Source organism: Martes martes (assembly GCF_963455335.1).
Source record: "Martes martes genome assembly, chromosome: 3".
Lineage (NCBI taxonomy): Eukaryota > Metazoa > Chordata > Mammalia > Carnivora > Mustelidae > Martes > Martes martes.
The window spans coordinates 138,685,092-138,706,021 of NC_137890.1; positions in this window are offsets into that span (position 1 = coordinate 138,685,092).

Genomic DNA, 20,930 nt, shown 5'->3' on the forward strand with positions numbered 1-20,930 from the left:
TGTTAACAGATCTCCAGAACTTTTTTCACAAATCTGAAACTCTCTACCCATAAACAACAACTTTCCTTCTCTCCCCTCTGCCACCCAGATCCCTTGGAACCACCATTCTATTTCTTGTCTTTATAAATTTGACTACTCTAGGTACCTTATATAAGTACAAGTACACAGTATACATCCTTCCATGACTGACTTATTTTACTTACTGTAATGTTCTCATGGTTCATCCATGTTGTAGCATGTGACAATTTTAAATTTTAAAATTGAATAATACTTCCGTTTTAAATTGAATGATACTCCATTATATGTATGGATCACATTTTGTTTATCCATTCATCCATTGTTGGACATTTGGGTTGCTTTCATTTTTTAGCTATTGTAAATAGTGCTGCTATGAACATGAGAGTACAAATGTCTTTGAGACCCTGCTTTCAATTTTTTTGGATATATACCCAGAAGAGAGATTGCTGGATTATATGGCAGTTCTATTTTTAATTTTTCACAAAACCTCCATATTGTTTTCCATAACAGTTTGTACCATTTTATAATCCCACCAGCAGCGTGCAAGGGTTCTAATTCTCCATATTCTTGCCAACATTTGTTATTTTCTGCTTTTTGGTTTTTGATAGTGGCCATCCTAATGGGGTGTGAGGTGATACCTCATTTTTTTGTGGTCATCATCATTAATTGTGATCTTGGTTTGCATTTCTCTGATGATTCGTGATATTACACATCTTTTCATGTGCATGTTGGTCATTTGTATATTTTCTTTGGAGAAATGTCTATTCAAGTCCTTTGCCCATTTTTCTTCTCTTCTTTTTCCTAACATCTCCTTCCACCTTGTAGAAGAAGTCTCCTTCTTGGGTAAGGAAATTCCCATAGCTAATAGTCTTATCTCCTCTTAAGTATGGTTGTTGTAAAAGAATGTTTAATAGAGTACCTTAATGGCACACATTTCTCGCTCTCCACTCTATTCCCAATTAACTTCCATCTTTCCCCCTATGATTTTGGCTCAAGTCCTGATCATATTTTATGTGAGCTCTGCAATAGTCTTCTATTTGATTTCCCTGTTTGGTCTCGATCCTTTCAAGCTAATCTGTTCTCCGTTACTGGAATAGTATGATTTACAAAACATTATTTTGGCAATTACTCACTGTTTAAAACCTTTCAAAGGCTTTTCTTGCCTACAATGAAATGCCTTGGTTCCTTAGTGGAGAATATAAGGTTACTTACTATCTGAATTTTGATTATTGAAATTCGTGTCTCTACTATACCCAGAATACCTTTTTTCTCCGAGCATTGAATTGGTTCTCCTCTTATAGTAAGTCTCTCAAGGTCAGAGTCTGGTATTACTCGTTTTCATACCTGTATGTTTTACATAGTGTCTGACACAGAATAGCTACTTAATAAACATGTATTTAATTAATGAGGGCAAATAATCATTCATAATTATCCATTTCGTTATTCTGAATTTTATTACACTGGCTTTTCCTTAAGTAGGAGCTAGCAGTATATATATATGTGTGTATATACATATATATATATGTATATATATGTATATACACACACACATATATTTAAATTGATTTATTCTAAAACATATACCTCTTTAAGAAATATTAGTATAGGAATACATAACATTGTGAGTTAGTTCCCCTATCCTAAAAATCAACACTGAAAATTAATAAAATTTGGAAGAGTAAAAAGAAATGACACCATACTCATAAGAAATTTTTAATCTGCTAACAATCTCATAGCAGAGTTCTAACAAAATATCCTAAATAGCAAGGAATTATGTAGGAAGAGGGACTCATTCCGCATCTGATTTCATTCCTCATACATTTTAATAGAGGTATGTTGCTGTTTTCACTGTCAGTTTCCTCTTGTCTCAGATTAATGATCCAGGGATCTAATCATTTAGGGCATTAAGATCTTGATATTTAAGAGACACTCTTCTTCATTGTACCATGACTTAACTTTGCTTGCTGAACCGGATATGACAGAGTCGAATAATGCATTATGTATTGTGTTCTCAAACTGTCTCGGAATTCAGTCACTGCCTCTGTCACGGCCGACCATCAGAAAGCATCGTCATGGCTGCGGTTCAGAAAGCCCTTCCAGATGCACTTTGCATCTTCTTTCCCAAAACATTCCTGTGCCTCAGTATTCCTCGGCCAGTATTTACCTGGCAGGGAAATGTGTCTCCTCTCTTCTGTTCGACTGTATGAAGTGTTGCACAGCCATAAGGTGGTGTCGTTCTTCTGTTCTCTGCCCTACGTCTCTGCCTCTGACAGCTGGCTCCGGAGGGGCCTGGGAATTAGTTGCAGATGTTTATGTCACACGCAGTTCCTTAGGGCTCAGTTTGAAAACTGACATGTCTCCTTGGCAGTCAGGGGTAGATGTTTCTCGCAATTCCTTTTTTTACTGCCTTTCTTCCTGTTCGGTCACGTTTTCCAGAATCATGGTTAGGTTTATGTCAGTTAATAATTTTTTTTTAAGAGCTTCCTTGTCTAATGTGAAACCTGAAGCTGCTCAGAACTCGAGCATGGCCTTAGATGTGGGGAATCTGTGAGCTGTGCGGTTTCTGACCCTTACTGAGTAAATTTGGGTAAGTCATTTGACTGAAGTCTCCGTTTCTTTATCTATCATATGGGTTTATTATCACCTGACAAAAGGAGGTTTCTTTTAAAGTTTCAGAAAGATTCTTTGTGAGCAAGTGCTTTGAAAGGTTGGAAGTGTTGTGTGGTATATTCTTACTTGGTATTACAAGGATGTATTTTCGGACCTTTCGTTATCAAATTTCTGTTAGCAACTATGTGGAGGAATCTTTGTTATATTGTAATAATCAGCTGTTTCAGCTAATTCATCCAAACCTCTGGTCAAATCCATTGCCGTGTTGTTTGGACGGCATTGGTGAATAGGCCCGTGTAGAGAAAGTCCAAAATAGCCTGGAAACTTAACTTTGCGATTTAGTAAAGAAGCTTCCTGTTTATCTCGTTAATGGCACCTGTATGACTCACTGCTGAGCCAGATGTTGTACTTCATCATTTCATAACGTGTCATTTCTGCACACTGACTTTCTTTTCATAGTTTCTGAAGCAAAATCTATTTCATCCCATCACCAGAATACCATTGGTGACAGTTGCAACACCTGAATAGGTAGCTTTAGCTTTCACATGGACACAGAGATGGAAATATTCTCCCAGAAGGGAGCCAGCAAGGGAATGAAACATATGGCAGGAGTGGAAGAAGTAAAGACCAGCTTCTCTAACAAAAACCCGGCACATTTTGACAAGGCTTTCTGATGTCCTGTCAAACCATCCCAGGGCTGAGAGGCAGGTAACTTCTCTGTCTCTAATCTGAACACTAAGATTTGCCTGAGGAAAGAACTTCCCTGTGTTCTTATCCAGAAAGCTGCTGGCAGTCAGTGAGTCCTTTATTACAGGATATGATAAAGAAGTGATTTGTAATGCTAGCTGCTCATTAGATTGGCCTTCACTGACAGTCAGGAACCGCCCCCAACCCTCCTCTCTGCTGGTCATCCTTGAATATTTTAATTCAGTAGATCAGGGAAAGGGGCTCAGGCATCTACATCTCAAAGATGTTCTAATGTTTCTGACTTGCAAAAAGCTAGGGAGAAATGTAGTAGAGAATGCAGTTTTCTGATGGGTGATCCATCCAGCCTAAATCCCCTGCCAAGGCTGAGTTTATATGAGTGTATGAGGATAAATCTTCATTCATTTGCATAAATCCAAACTGGAATTTTTATGGGGACAAACAAGTGAGGTGACTGTGTGAAGTGGCCCTGTGAAATCTAATAGGCAGTGGTGGGGGCTGGCTGATTGGAGAGTGAAACTCAACTGAAAAACACATCTGTGGACAGATGTGGACCTTGCGTCTGCCATTCTAACTGAGTATCAATCTTCTAGGGTTGAGGGAGTTGGGGAGATTTGTCTCATGCCTGGAGTTTTCTTTAGCTTCTCCAGTGTGGTGTACTCAGTACTCCTGTCTCTTAGAGGTTTTAGCAATGTTTAAAACATTAAATGTAAGAGGCATATCTCACAGAGTGCCCTTTACAGAGATGGAGGAGAGGAATATGATCAAAATGGATCCATTTTCTTCTCTTATCTCATGGCCAATCTGTCCCACCTGACTACATATGCGAGCAAGTTTGAGTTAGATGTGGATAAGTAGAGTATGGGAACTTGACCTCCAGTTTATTTTGATTTCTTCTTCTGGGTCCATTCCTAATCCTGTAGGATGGTGGTAAGAAAAATGTCAATTAAAATGAGAGAAAGATAAATGAATAGGAAGTACTTTGAGAAGATCTAAAAAATGATTTTGAAGTTAAGAGTATTTTAGGGGCATCTGCTGAAAATGTTGCCTAACTGTGGTATCCGTTTTTTCACTTTGGGGCAATGAAATTTTATGAGTCACTAAATACATATTTTGACATCTGGCTTCACTGCTTTTTTTTCTTGAATGCTGTAAATTCTCATCATAAGAATTTCCTTCTTGTCAGTCTTTTGATACTATACTTTCAGTCATTTTCTGGGTGATTTACAGATGGTTGTACCTAATTGCCTTAGCTCTGGGTTTCCTATGAATGCTGGGCGAGGATCAGGCACGAGGGCAAGGAATAGAAATGTCAAAATTTATGTGAGGGCTGGCTAAGTTTTGGCCTTCTTTAGCTGTGTAATTTTTATCCTTGTGCCTATATAATATAATGTAAATTTTTATATCTAGCATTATTCAGTCATGAGTCTTACAGATTTGAAGATTCTCTTGCCTTAAAATTTCATTCTGACACCTAGTCATAATTATAGCTACCAATTTTGGAACTCCAATCCATGTGAGACTCTGAAATGTTTTAATTTTGAATTTGTCTGGTGATTTTGTTTTGTAGAGACATTAATTTTACATTGACATAAGATAATGAAGGATCTTTTTATGAATAAATTTTACAAAAATTCTAAACTGGGTATTTATGATAAAAAAAGAGTTTTGATTTCTGTAGCTGAGGAAGTATGTCTAAGCTGTTTGGTACATGGGGACCTGTGAAGAAGTAACCAATAATCCTCTCCATTAGACAACCTGTGGGGAGGTACACAGGGCAGGGTGAGTTTATAATTACATGTGCTGAGACATTTAGGATAATATGAAGTCCCGGCTCTCTAAGAATCACCTTGATGAGTGAAGCTGGGAATATGTCATGGAATCCCTGTATATGTATGTATACTTTTAGGAAATGAGCTCAGGATCCCTTTGGAGAACCTTAACATCTGATACGTTAACATCGAGCCCTGGCTGGTCATATTAATTCCTTAACTGATATTGCCTGATCTTAGAGTGTGAAAGAATGTGTTTTGGGTGATGTACTGGTTGCATGTGCAAACAATACCCCGGGGGTGCATGGAGGCAGAGTTAATTGCTAAAGCAAATCCCAAGAGCTCCTGAGGACTACCATGCTCTTCAGGCTGTGGTGAGAGGCTGGGAATGGGGGGATCACCCTGCGTTGCTAGCTTGCCCCAGTTAAGTCCGATTTCCAGTTGAGAACAACTAGGCATTTGTTTTAAAATCCGTGAAATGGCTTTCACCTTCTGTTTGGTTTGGTTTGCTTTCACTTTGGACTTCAGAATTTGTGTGGAAGGTGCTGCCTGAGGGCAGGCAGATCTTCAACCCGTTCGCCTCAGGGCAAATGACCAGTTTTGTTTTCTGGTCTTTCTTAAAGACAACTGTTTTATTAGGTAGGCTGGCTTTGGCCAGGGTGGGTGAGTGAAACTGAAGTCCAACTCTGAGGGGTAATGTTTGAGCTGCTTGAAGGAAGTACCTTTTTGGGGGGGGGGGGCGTCTCGTAGTCTCTCTCCCCACCACTCACTGATTTGTACCTTCACTAACATCACATTCATGAAGTTCATCAAATACGATGAAAATATTAGAATATGTATTTATTTTACTACCTCTTGCTCTTGATCAGAGCCAGAGCTTACCCAGACAGCCACATCAGGGTAAATGCATTATTGATTATTTATGAGGACACCCTAGGCATTGTAATTACTAGCTTTTCTTCAAATCAAATAGGCCTCGTCATAGAACTGAGGAGATTAATATGAGCACAGGCAGCAAATGAAAAAAACCCGGGAAGACCAACTTTAAATCTGATTAAAATGTCTAGTATACTGAAATTGAGGAGAAGATGTAAAATTAAGAAAGTTACAAGCAGGAAATGGCAAACACCAGCTGAGGCGATAGGGAATGCCATATGTTATATGTTCTTCATGCTTTTTTTTTCTCTTGCTTTTTTCAAAAAAGACTATATATAAAATACACACATTATATATATACATGCATACATTACCCTGGCACATGTATCATTAAGGATCTCCTTGGAAAGGCAAGTTGATATATTTATTTTTTGGAATAAAAAATCCAAAGTTATTTTCTGCAGCATCAGGTTTGCATTTCTACCCATGACTCTATTCATTGTTAAAGATTTAAAATTCTAGTCAGTTTTCTTTTGGTTTTCCTGTTGGATTTTATCTGTCCAAGTTCTGAGCTCTGCTGTCTCTGTGTGTTTCTGTTGATGAGAATCCAAGGAATAGTTTTGGAGCCTGTTCCCATCTATTCTTCCCACAATATTTGTTTAACACGGGATAAACAACTGATTACAAAGGATAAACAATGATAGAAGAGTCTTAATCTTATTATTAGGGCCATGAAAATCTGGGCAGCGTTTATTACATGGAGACAAGTGTGAATTTTATTTTACTTTACAATGTGGAATTAGTTTTGGATGTCAAAGTGAATTATCCCATTTACGTTCCCTCTTCAGATTTATTTTAAAAATTTGACATTTTCCTCCTGCAATTCACTTTTTAGGGCCCGTCTACATATTTATATTCTTTCGTTATACACTGCTATAAACAATAATCAGAAAAGCATCCAATAACAAGTCTAGAATCGCTAGTTGTTAAGAAAATCAACAGCTTTTGCAAAAGGAGCAACTATTCATCCTAACAGTTCATCTACATTTCTCCAGGCCTTAGATGTCTTTGACCTCTGTCAAAGATAATTACGAAATTGTGTTTTGAGGAGTGTCAGGAGGATATTTGAATGAGAAAATAAATTATCGAGAGTAAAGTACTCAGTAGGTTTTGGAAGCAGGGAGATGAGAAAGAAAGAAGACATTTTGGAACCTTTGTGTAAGATGCAAAGTGAAATAGAAATGTTCCTTTCTGTCATTCTCTTTCTTTGCTTCTTTCCTTTCCACCAAATCATCATGTTTGTTTCTTCCCTCTCCACCAAATCATGTCCAAGTCCAGTGAAACTCGTCATCCAGAATGTCACTGTCTCTTATTCAGAGTGATTTTGATAAATGCACTTAAGGAAATAAATATTCCCATTTCAACTTAATCATTTGGTGGGAACAACAGGGTAAAATTCCACATTATCAGCCATATCACTTGTCTCCTGAAAAAGTGACAGTAGAATTTTTGTACTTATAAATACTGATAAATGGTGTTTCTGTTACCTGTTCTGTTGTTGTTGTTTCTTACAAGGATATTTGCTTTTTGTGTGATGTTGAGGTGCGAGTATTCCAGAGAGAGAAAGATCGATGAAAAGATAGGCAAGAAGGAGGAAACATAAGAGAAGAATTTTATAATTTTGTTACTTTTCCAGAGAACTGGTGCCTACTTCTTTTTTTAAATTTAAATAGTAACATTCATTTAATGGAAAGGATGTTGTTTTGCTGACACTAAATCACAACTTACAACATGAATCTGGAACGGACAATTATGACCCAGGTTCTTTTCAGATTGGTAAGATTACATATCTTGGGGCCAGGGTAGTTTGGGGGCATTGCTGACTTAAATTTTTCACCACTTTTCTTCTGTTGGAATCGTCACTGGCAACAGGACAAGGATATTGTCTTTCCTCGACACCTTCTTTCTTTAGCTCTCTCATTCCTTGCTGCAGAATCAACAAAGAGAAGATAATTTACTAATATGACAACACGTGAAAGTTATGTTCTAAGAGCTGTCAAGGTTAGCAGGAAGAGGTCATTGAAACAGTCTAAAGAATCTGAGCTATCTTAAAATCTCAAAGTAATACAGGATCTGAAAGATCCAACCCTGCCCCTCTGGTGAGGGGCATAGATCCGGACAGAAGGCATAGGGATAGAAAAAGACCAGAAGCTATAGGGGAAAAGAGAGAAGACCAGAGGGCCAAGATCCCAGGTGTCTACCTGGGTGGACTTTGTGTGGACGGCGAGTGACTCAATGGAAAAAAGCACAGACATGTCATATGTTATTCTCTGCATTCCTCTGATGGGTCCCAAATCAGTCTTTTAGGGTACATGCCTCCTTTCCCTTCTCTCAGGCTGGGCAACTCAAGGCTTACACTTCCACGAACAGACTTCTATACTTCTATTCTACCTGCTCTCAATCCCAGTGCACATTCACTCTGCTCCCACCCCTACCCATTTAGTCTTGGATGATTAAAAGAGTGTGCCATGACACTCCAAGATGGAAAACACAAACTTGGCATGGAACTCACATGATGCTTGGTTACCTAGATGACCCAGAATGTTTTCTTTTTAAAGATTTTATTCATTTATTTGTCAGAGAGAGACGTAGAACACAAGCAGGGGGAGAGGCAAGCAGAGGGGGAAACAGGTTCCCCGCTGAGCTGGAAGATCAATGCGGGACTCGATTCCAGAACCCTAGGATCAGGACCTAAGCTGAAGGCAGCCACTTAACCAACTGAACCACCCAGGCCTCCCTGACCCAGAATATGTTTATATTCATTGTGTCTTCTCTTTATTTTTTACTGAAGTATAAAGAGCAAACAATAAATAGTTATTTTCAGGTATACATCACAGTGATTTGATGGAATTATATATTATAAAATAATCCCCATTGGGGCACCTAGTTTGCTCAGCCAGTTAAACGGTTGACTCCTGATTTCGGCTCAGGTTATAATCTGAGGGTTGTGAGATCAAGCCCCAGGTTGGGCTCCACTGAGCCTGGAGTCTGCTTGAGATTCTCTCTCTATCTCCCACTGCTCCTCTCCCCACTCACACTCTTTCTCTCTCCCTCTCAAAAAGATAAATAAACAAAAAAACCCCTACAAAACCCATAAGTCTAGTTATTATCTGTGGCCATACAAAGCTATTTCAATACTATTAACTATATTCCCTATGCCACACATTATGCTGCATATGCCAATTCATGACTGACTGACTTATTTTATGACTGGAAGTTTGTACTTAATTCCCTTCACCTATTTTGCCTCCCACCAACCTCTCCCCTCTGTGGTAATTGGTAGTTTGTTTCCTGTATCTATGAGCCTGCTTCTGTTTCATTTTGTTTGTTCATTTGTTTTGTTTTTTAGAGCCCACATAGAAGTGAAATCATACAGTATTGGTCTTTTTCTCTCTGACTCACTTCACTTAGCATAATACCCTCTAGTTCCATCCATGTTGTTACAAAATGGCAAGATTTCATTTTTTTAATGGCTGAGCAATATTCCATTATATATATGGAAACTTCATCCGTTCATCTGTCAATGGACATTAGGGTGCTTCTACATCATGGCTGTTGTGAATAATGCTGCATTGAACATAGGAGTACATTTACTTCTTCAAATTAGTGGTTTTTTTTTTTTTTTTTCTTTCTTTCTTTGGATAAATACCCAGGAGTAGAACTGCTGGATTACATGGTACTTGTATTTTTTATTTTTGGGGGGGAACTACCATACCGTTTTTCACAGTGGCTATACCAATTTCCTTTACTACCAATAATGCCTAAGGGTTCCAGTTTCTCCATGTCCTTGCCAAAACTACTTATCAACAGTACTTATTATTTTTTTCCTTCTGTTGATAGTCAATCTGACAGCTGTGAGGTGATATCTCATTGTGGTTTTTGTTTACATTTCCCTGAACTTGAGCATCTTTTCATACGCTTATTGGTCATCTGTGTTTCTTCTTCGAAAAGTGACCATTTTAAAAATCAGGATGTTTGCTTTTTTTGATATTAACTGGTATAAATTCTTCATGTATTTTGGCTATTCACCGCATATCGGATATATGATTTGCAAGTATCTTCTCCCAATCGGTAGGTTGCTGTTTCTTTTTTCTTTCTTTCTTTCTTTTTTTTTTTTTTAAAGATTTTATTTATTTATTTGACAGACAAATCACAAGTAGGCAGAGAGGCAGGCAGAGAGAGAGAAGGGAGAAAGCAGGCTCCCTGCTGAGCAGAGAGCCCCATGCAGGGCTCAATCCCAGGACCCTGAGATTATGACCTGAGCCAAAGGCAAAGGCTTTAACCCATTGAGCCACTGAGCCACCCAGGCACCCCAGTAGGTTGCTGTTTCATTTAATTGATGGTTTCTTTTGCTGTGCAAAAGCTTTTTAGTTTGATATAATCCCATTTGCTTATTTCAGCTTTTGCTGCCCTTGGCTATGGAGACTGAGCCAAAGAAATATTGCTAAGACCAATGTCAAAGAGGTTACTGCCTATGTTTTCTTCAGGGAGTTTCATTCTTTTGCATGTAACTATCCAGTTTTCCCAACACCATATACTGAAAAGACTGACTTTCCCTATTGTATATTCTTGCCTCCTATGTCATAGATTAGTTGGCCACAAATGTGGGCTCTCTATTCTATTCCATTGATCTATGTGTCTGTTTTTGTGACAGTATCCTACTGTTTTGACTACTTTAGCTTTGTAGTATAGTTTGAAATCAAGGAGGGTGACACCTCCAGCTTTTTTGTTCCTTTTTAAGATTGCTTTGGCTATTTGGGGTCTTTTGTGGCTCCCTATGTACTTTAGGACTATTTGTTCTATTCTATGGAAAAGTGTCATTGTATTTTGGTAGGGATTGCATTAAATCTGTAGATTCTTTGGGTAATATGGACATTTTAACAATATGAGGTCTTTTGATCCTTGAGCATGATATATTTTTCCATTTATTTATGTCATCTTCAATTTCTTTCAGCAATGTCTTATAATTTCCAGAGTACAAGTTGTTTTTTTTTTTTTTTTTTACCTCCTTGGTTAAATGTATTCCTTAGTATTCTTTTTTGATGCAATTGTACATGGGATTGTTTTCTTAATTTCTCTGATAGCTTGTTATTAGTGTATAGAAAGGCAACTGACCTACAGTGGTTTTTTTTGTTTTGTTTTGTTTTTTAAGTTTGCTCTCATTGGTTTTTCTCTGTTGTACACGCTCCTGAACAGAGTTAATCCCTGTGAATGAGGCGTTACCTTATGGTAATGTGCACGTATTCCTGGGCAAGTCCGATCTCTTCCAAAATATTTCAGTTTCTTATTCTGTCAGTCTCTGTGGTTTAACTATTCAGAACTGATTTTTCCGGTCTTCAGAAATGTCCTATTGAAATGTAAATATACTGGGGAAGATAACGTCTTAAGCTTCCAACAGTGGAAAGCAGGGTGGGTGGGTGGGGGTGGACTGACTTGGGTGGGATGAAACCGGCTTAAATGGCATATAGGCGAAGTGTGAGAATGGAAGGGACAACAGTGTTCCCAAAGGATTGTTGATGAGGAGAGGTGAGAAGTTGTTCTGAATACAGGGAGAGTCGTAACTTGCCATGTAAAGAACTAGTTAGCAGTTCAAGATAGCTTCTGTTCTAGAATTGAACAGACAAGCTGCTTAAAATGACCTCTTTGTGGGGGCAGGTTGAAAAATTTCATATTGTTCATCATCTTACTGAGAGTCATATACAAACAGGCTTACTTTCTATTTTGAAGCAAAGACAACAGAGGGTTGTGACAGAAGCACACTGGAATTGTGACCATGTGTGAGACCCAAATATAGGCCGAAACAACATTTCTACCTGCCCTGCAGGAGCTAAGACATTTGGTGAACTACTTTCTTAAAGGTAAAATAAATTATAGAAAATTCAGTAAATATAAAGAAAAAAAAAATCCATGTGGTTTCATCTTCCAAATACAACTAAGATAATATTTTAGAATATTTATTTCTAGTCTTTTTTCTTTTAAATTAATAATGCTTCTTATCTTATGAAGGAAATAGCCCATTGCAGGAAGTTTAGATAATTGGGAAGGTGTAAAGAGAAAAATCACCATAAACCCTACTAGTTAGAAATGGCCACTGTGAGCTTCTGGGTGAATTTCCTTTCTGTGTTAAAGAAAAAAAAAAAAATTTAAAGGTGTATAATGTGATATGGTATGCTATTGGCTGACCTCAAAATTTATTCTGCTCTTCTCCCTGGATACATGGCCATTCAACTAAAATCCACATTTTCCAGGTTCCCTTGAGGCTGGGTGTGGCTATGTGACAAACTTCTTACCAATAACACATGAACAGAAATCATATGTGCAACTTCTGCTAATTTTTTGTAAGGGTTGCAGGGGATCTGCTTCTCTTGCTTCCTTACCACTCACTGGGCCTGACTGTTAAGAGAGAGCAGGAGTTCCCGGCTGAGCAGGAAATGACACGTGCGCTCACCCCAGCTTGAGTCCTGCCCGTACTCTTCATCTTAGAGAACCTATGTGCCTTTTGGGGACTTCTGAAGGGGTACTCAGTAGAAGGAAGACTTGAGAGTTTGTAACTTTGAAGTTTAGAGCTAATGATCACTTGGATTTACTGGCCTTCCTTAGAAAGAAGTTGATGTAACCTAGGGGAAATTTGGATTTATAAATATTTTTATGAGTATTCTATACATTTATATATACTCTAAATATTTTAAAAAATACCTCACATTGGTGTTGGCATAAATCTCTGTAATGTTACTCTTTGAAAATATGCTCTTTAACATTTATATAATAATTTATCATAAGGGTAAACATTTATTGGACATTTTAGTTGTTTTTAATTTTATCATTAGAGATAATTTTTTATATATATGTATATATATATATATATTTTACTTTCACTTACTAATTTTGTACTTTGGATAAACTGCTAGAAGTAGAATTACCAGGTCAAAGGGCACGTACATTTTAAAGACTCTTGACATACTTCGGAGTTAATAAACCGTGACCACAACTGTGAGGTACTGAGAATGGATCTGTGAGTCTCGTCCTAAAAGACAAATTATACATATGGCAGCAAGGGAAGGGATCATGTCATGTTTGTTACTGAAAAGTCCCTCATTATCAAGAAATTATGCTTGTTTACTCTCTAATGTTTCTATTAGAGAATAGAGTGGCACTTATCTTTCAGTGCATTGAATAAATAAGTGAAGAAATTTGAGATTGTTATCAACATGTCTCTTAGAAAGAATCTTTTCCCGATTTGAAGCAATTGTCCACTTACCATCTTGGGGCTTGGCTGTAGTCTGGTATCAAATTCTTTCCTGGTAGCCATTTTGAAGACTGAGAGTAGCAGTCCATAAGGGAGCTTAGACTCCAAGTATCCCACCTCCAGTAGAGGCTTGGAAGATGTGTGATATTATTTGAATGCTGTATGTATTAGGGAAAAAGAGGAGAATAGAAGCATTTGGCTTAAAGCTGTCTCACTGATGAGAAAGCCTAAGTAAAACTTAGGTCAATGGGGGAACCCACCCTGGTTCTGGTAGCTCATACAACATTAGCAACTGTTTGGAGGTTTCAATTTAGTAGACAAAACCTAAAGCCTGGGGACAAAACCTAACTGCTTTCTTTACATAGATGTGCCACTTGCTCCAACTCAGAATTTTCCCCCTATTTTAGATTACAGTTTGCAGAAAGACCTTCAATGCAGATTTCATGGTAGGAAGTTTTTTCAACCACACTTCACACACACAAAAAAACTTTTTACATTTTTATTTTTTTCTAACAAAAGTTCTGGTTAGTAAGACAGTATTATTCCAATTGCTGTAAATGCTATCCATAGCAAGAAAGGAGACAACTTTCTAGCAGGGTTGCAAGCCCTGTGAAATGTACACCAGACCTAGATTGTAGTGTGAAAGTCAAATTCTCCATATCTTCCACTCCAGCTTGGCTTATGCCATTCTGAATCCATAGGCTAGCCCATCTACTTGCACTTTGCTGTAGAAAGCAAGGCAATGATCTTGGTTTCTTGCACTGGATGTAAGAACAGGAATGTAGTTTCCAGAATGTAGTTAGCCCTATGTTTTTGAATGGCGGATATAATCGTCATTACCTGTTCCTTCTCTCATCCAATTGTGCTACCCACCAGCATTACAGTGACAATATACCCAGATAGCCCCACTGCGTATAGTTTAGCTAAGAGCTGATCTCAATAAATGGTCTTGCTTGCTAGCAATTGGAGGAGTAATTATATCACATGCTTGGACAGGCCAGTAAATAACTGGCCAGGTTCAGTTTTGAGTGACAGCCCTGCTGTTCTACAGAAACTATAAAAATAAAGAAAACTAATTAGAGTCCATGGTCAGGGTCTACAGTCTGTATGACCTCACTATTGGGCACTAGCCCCTCATTTTCCATTTCCTGCTGCATTCCTGAGGTCAGACTTCATGCAAAATGATATTAAAGTTTGTCTTGGAGTAGGGATATGGAAGGAACCAGGAAAATTGTAAAGCAAAGGAGTAATAATGGGGGGTAGAGTCAGGAGTAGGGAACAGCTCACCAAAAAAATATAAGGTTACAACAGTTTAAGAACTTTGAAACTAGACAGACCGATGGAATAGAAATGGGAGTGCAAAAATGAACCCAGATGTATTGAGAATTTAGTATGTTGGCATTTCAAGTTAGAGAGCAAATACCTATTTTCAGCAAAAATGCTGGGGCTCTGACTAGCCATCTAAAAAATATGAAGTTGTATCTCTTACTCCATAGCTGAAATAAACTACAGACAAATAAAGTATTCAATGTAAAAAATAAAATTGTAAGAACACTGACAAAAACATGGGCATTTAAAAGAATCTTGGAACCGAGAAGGTTTTTCTCAGTATGACACAAAATCTAGAAATCGTAAAGAAAAACATTTATACACTTGACTAGTAAAAATTTAAGACTTTTGAATAGAAAAAATGCACACTATTAATAAACTTAAGAGGCAAATATTGGAAAAACATAACCAGCAAATGTGGCAAATAAAGAACTGATCCTTTAATATACAAAGAACTCTTACAAATCAATAAGAAAAATATGAATAACCCAATAGAAAAGTAGGCAATAGATATGAGCTGCTGAAAGTCACCTGGGATGGTTGAAATGGGATTAGAATAGAGTGGAAAAGTCTTTGAAACAAACTGGTAGGACCCAGGGTGGGGCTGCTGGACTTGTGGGAATCGTATGGAGAATAGCAGAGTCACCATCTTCCGACAGCTGAATACTGCCAGTCGCAAGCAGCAGGGACTCCCATGGGAGCTCAGCCAGTGCAGACCATCTGTCACCATCCAGAGAACACTACCAATAGCCTGTGCTGAGAGACTGTTCGGCTGTTTCTGTATTATCGCTCTGGTGAGTGTCTTGCACAGAAAGTTGCCTGCACATGGCTTCTGCATTATTCAACAGATGTGACCCCCAGCTGTGACTTGATACTTTGTCCAGCTCCATCTTCTTGTCCCATGTGGTTTCCTTCCTTCTAGAAGTGTAGTGCAAGGTCTTTGAGATCCAGGGGACACTGGGAGTCAGGAAGGAAAAGCCCAGCATGTGTATTTAGGCAGGCCAGGCCAATGATACGGCACAGCCTTTTTACATATATGTTTGTTTATACAAATATACTCTTTCTGGAATTACACACATAAAGAAAACTGAAGGGAGGGGTGTTCTATAAAATGGAATTTATCATGATAAATGTACATTATCTTATAATAAAAATTATTGAATTAACAAGGAATGCCCCTCTCAATTCCATTTTAATCAATTTTAGGAATCGTTGGAGTGCCTGGGTGGCACTTGGTTAACTGTCTGCCTTTCAGTTCAGGTCATGATCTCGGGGTCTTGGGATTAAGCCCTGCATGGGGCTCCCTGCTTAGGAGGGAGTCTGTCTCTCTCCCTCCCTCTATCCATCTTCCCTATTCCCCTGCCCCCTGGCTCATCCTCTCTCTCTTAAATAAATAAATAAACAAAATCTTAAAAAACAATAAAGTTTAGGAACTGTCATAGAAATGAATATTACCTTTCATTAGATAGACTTAATTGTTTCTATGTCCTGAAGGTTTGGAGATACTTCAGGGTCACAAGGTTGAAGTCATGTTCATAAGAATTAAGTCACCAAATGCTCTTTACAAAGTTGAAGCCACCTTGCATTCTTCAAGGTTGGCTACATGATAAACAGAAGGATCTGGTTTGAGCACCTTGCCCGTAGGTCTTTCTCCTTCTAGTTAAATGATTCTGAGACCTAACCTCTTTTCAGTCTCAGCTTTCTCATCTGTTAAAGGAGAATTATAATATTAATCCTTATTTCTCTGAGTTTCTATGAGGGCTAAAAGAGATAATACATGAAAGCATTCTATAAGCTGCAAAGTGTATTTAACTACCAATCATTAATAAAGACAATGCCTTAGGAATCATACAAATGGAAGTTTTTATTATTATTCAGAGTGTAAGTATAGGAAGTTGTACTCTGGCTTATTATATCATCTATTGTATGAATTATTTGATGGGGAAAAAAAGGTCTTTCTACAGATGAAGTCCTGGTGTGAGCCAAGTCAGAGCTCTCTAGAGAGATCCCATTGGGTCCAGGTTGAGGTTATGGAATCAAGGATTTGAGGACCAAGATAAGAAACTATCAAAGTGAAAGCAGGAAAGACTAAGTAGTGGGAGGGAGTGTGGGAACTGTTCTCTTCTCTTTCATCACCAATATGTTTCCACTGCTAGTCCCAAGGACATAAGACAAAAGCTGCTTCTAAAGGGATTGGCTCACACAAGTAGGAGCTAGTGTCTGAAGCATTTGTGTCTTTAGGAACATGGTGGTATCAAACCAGCCACTTGTCCTAGATGGGCAGCTTGGCTGAGCTGAGAGTTTGTGTGGATTACCAGCACAGTAGGTAAAAGGTACCTAAGGAGTATTCACTGGATCCTAAGTGAGGCACTGTATTTTTAGTGATGACTTGAATGTGCAAACATCCAAGGATGAGCTAGTAGAACGATTTGAGGACTTCTGCATCTTTTTAAATTTGAAACATTGAAATAAAAATATTAATAAATAAATATTGAAATAAAATATTAATTTTGTTGTGCTAAAAAAAAATCCCAGGTTTGTGTAGCATTTGTCAATTTCCATTGTATACTCTCACCATAGGCAATTTCAAGCTAGCAATGTGACATTACTGAACATAGGGTTGGGAAGAAATGCACACAATCAGCTATTGTGCTGTGAACTGTTGCAACTAACTTTAGCAATCTCTGGAGAGATCTTGAAATCATCATGTTGAGCAAAAGAAGCGAGAATGTACACTGTATTATCCCATCTAGATGAAATTCAAGATTGCATATAGCAGGTGTATTCCTTTTGATTGCTGAGTAGTATTTCTTTGTATGAACATACCACAATATGTTCATCCATTCACACCTGTTGATGAACATTTGTCTTGTTTTCAGTTTTCTAGCTATTTTAAATAAAGTTACTATGAACATTCTTGCACAAAAACTGCTATGAAATTCTTGTTACAACTTCTTTTATGGACATATATTTTCATTTATCTTGGGTAAATACTTAGGAGTGGAATTCTTGGGCCATAGGTACATATGCATTTCATGTAACAAAAAACTTGACATCATTTTTGAGGCATGAAGTATCCAGATTGATAAAAACAAATGTGAAACCAAGGATGTCCAGTGTCCTCTCTTTAGACTAGTTTCAATGCTACTGGTACACACCTTACCTGAGTTTAGAAGAGAGAAAGTCATGATAGTTTGTTCATTCAATTATTAGTTCACTAAAAAATATTACTGAACACCTAGTATGTGCCAGGCACTGTGGTGTGCACAGGGAATACAATGGTAAATAGCTCGTGGTCCTTGCCCTTAAAGAACTTACAGTCCAGGGAGTATCAAGTCTCCTTCGACCTCTGGGTTTCTACCACATTTTTCATCTGTATAAGGAACAATTATAAAGTTATAATTGGGTAATGGGACAGAAGGTTTCATGAAGAGTGACTCTTGACCACAAAATTCAGCCAGGTTTGGGAACTGTCAAGAATGTTGACTTGGACTTGCCTAAGGTAACTTTTACATTGTATTACTATACAGCCAGCAAACAGAAGTGTGCCTGAAGTTTGGTGGTCTCAGCAGTGTTGGCAGGGTGAAGACCCCAGTCATAGTAGCCTATAGCTGTGGGTTCTTTGCCCCAATTTAAGATGGCATTGAAGGATGACCTCAAGAAAAGGGTTATGGCTCCACTCTTCCCCATATAAAGCCAAGTCTCGCTCTGCCATAGTTACCTACTTCTGTGGTTTATTCCTAATTTTGTCACTGAGCCTACTGAAAGTTTCCTTGCAAGAGACCCCATATGCCATTGTTGAGTTTGCCAACACAAAGAAAGTATTTGTTCCTTCTAACACTCAATCTCTTATTGGAGAGAGTAAGGTGGGTGTTATATCCTCCTGCTGGGCAGAGGCAAATAAGTGGTGAGAAAATATCCCCCAAATATTCGTGATGCTGCTGCAAAATTATCATCTCCATTTTGAAGATGAAGACAGTGAGGCTGAGACTTATCTGTGCTATACAACTTGAACTTGGATCTATGTGGTTGTAAGGTCGGACACCTTCCTGACTCCTTGTTGGGTAACACATTGAGAGCTAAGGAGATAGGGAGCTTTGTGTCTTCTAGGAAGCCCAATGGCTAAATGTTAACTGTTTGTCCCTTTGGAATTCCAGTAATCCTAGGCTAAAGTGACCAGAAGTGGAGTTAGCCCTCAGAAGTTTTTGCCTCATTAAAGGATCATTTACTAAAGGCTTGTCTATGTTTTTCTTATTTTAGTTCTGCCTGCAAAATGGACAAAGCCTACTTGCCTATTTGCCTACTTAACGAAGTTGCTGAGGGCTGTCACTTGTTACCGACTGTCAATACAAATCCTAACTGGTGGGGATACCAAGGTGTAAATGGTTCTTTGTTACAAATTAGTCATAAATGGTTATGCATGGTTATCACGTTGCCTGGGTTTTCTTCCGGAGGAAGCTCTGTGTGGGCCTCTGCATTTGAAGAGAGACTTGGGTAGCGTTTACTTGGCTAGCGCATGGAAGAAGGTACCTTGGTAGGAAAACTGCTCTGAGGCATAGCTCTCTGCGCCAGAATTTCCTGCTAATGTATTGTTGGGGGAAAAAAGCTCTGTGGTTTCTTTTTTCCCCCCTTAAACAAAGCTTTATCTGTAATCACAAACCAGTTGGAGGAAAAGAAAAAAACCGTGTAGAATTGCATTCAAACACCAGCAGTTATTTGAAGCCAAATGATTGACTGAACTTAACATTTTTCCGCAGCAACAAGTTCTAGTGTGAAAATAAAACCTCAGAGAAGAGCAGCAAGTTCAAGCAGCACAAAGCAAAGCAGAGAAGCGTACTTTTATTTGGTGAGTTTTAACTGCTCAGTTCAGGCGGTTCTGGGACGGACCTTTTGAGTCTATATCTTATTTTACATTTACCAAAACACAGATGTGAGGCATTTTGGAGTTAAAATATGAACTATGTTAATCTGCATGCTTAGCCACTGCTGGAAGGTGGTTTTTTCTTGCTCTTTAACCGTTTTTGGGTAGAGTCCAAGAAAATACAAGGGGACGGATTCACCACGTTTATTCCCACTGCACAGAAAGCACCTTGCTTGTTTACTTAGTAGGTCTGCAGCAATTCCATGTTTTCTTATCTCATTTCTTCCTTGGTAATTAGCGTCCTTTTTTTTTTTTTTTTCTTAGAGGAGCATATGGCATCCTTACTTGTAAACAAACCCGGTGAACCTCCACGAACCGCTTTTCGTGTTGTGGAGGTCTGTACGGAGCTGTAATTTTATTGAGTCGTAATCATGGAAGCACAATGCAGTCCCAGAGATCGCAGAATTGAACACGTAGGCATAATAGCGAAGTCATGAGGAACTGGAATAACTGGGTTTTGTGTTGCCAGATGATTCAGAGTACGCACAATGTGTAAGATGAAAAAATGAAGTGAGGAGACCTGATGGCAGCAGCCTCAGCCTGCAGACAAAGCCAGGAAACATGAAAACGCTACAATTAAGAGCTACTGTGTTTGAACTACAAATCTGGGTTCAGTGACTCTCCAAGGAAGCTGAAGTTGTTTTTTAAGCGAAACAGATTTTTGCTAGTGAGATTCCTATTGTCTGAGTTAAAGAGACAAGACTACTCACGATTTTTAACTACCTGCTTTGTCATAACTCAGTAGGAAAGGAGTGGCTATATATGGTTACATTTTCTAGTCTTGTGTCTGAAATTTGGCTTGACATTCACTGTCTTCAACATGCTCATCACAATTGCAACACACAAACGACATTTACCTACTTCATAAATGTGTAGGTGTAAACGCTGTCATTCTAAGTTAAAACAACAACTACAATACTTAAAAATTCTGGTCTTTAGTTGGAAAGGCCAGTTGTTCAGAAATCGTGGTGAATATATATAATATTTTGATAAACATAAATATATAATATTTATAAATTGGTCATGAGAAAATCCTAACAGGATAATTCAAATATATCTTTTTTTTTTTTTTTTTTTGGTCCTGTGACACTCAAGGAGAAAGCATAGCACTTAGGCCAAGTGAAGAGGTTGAGCAGGTGCTTATCTTTTTGCCAATGGAATCATTCTAGCACTTTGAAGCTGTGTTCTTATGGTACCCTAGATAAGATATATAAGACAGAGAGAAAATGTGAATTGTCCATGTCAAAGAATAGAGGGAGGACAGGACGTGATGTTCAGGAGGGTCCAGAGATCCTCCCTTACCCTCCTTTCTTGGCCAACCAGCCCTTGTAGCTGCCATGTGCTAGGCTTTTCGAAACCCTTCACGGAAATAACAGAGCCCAGAGGATTCACA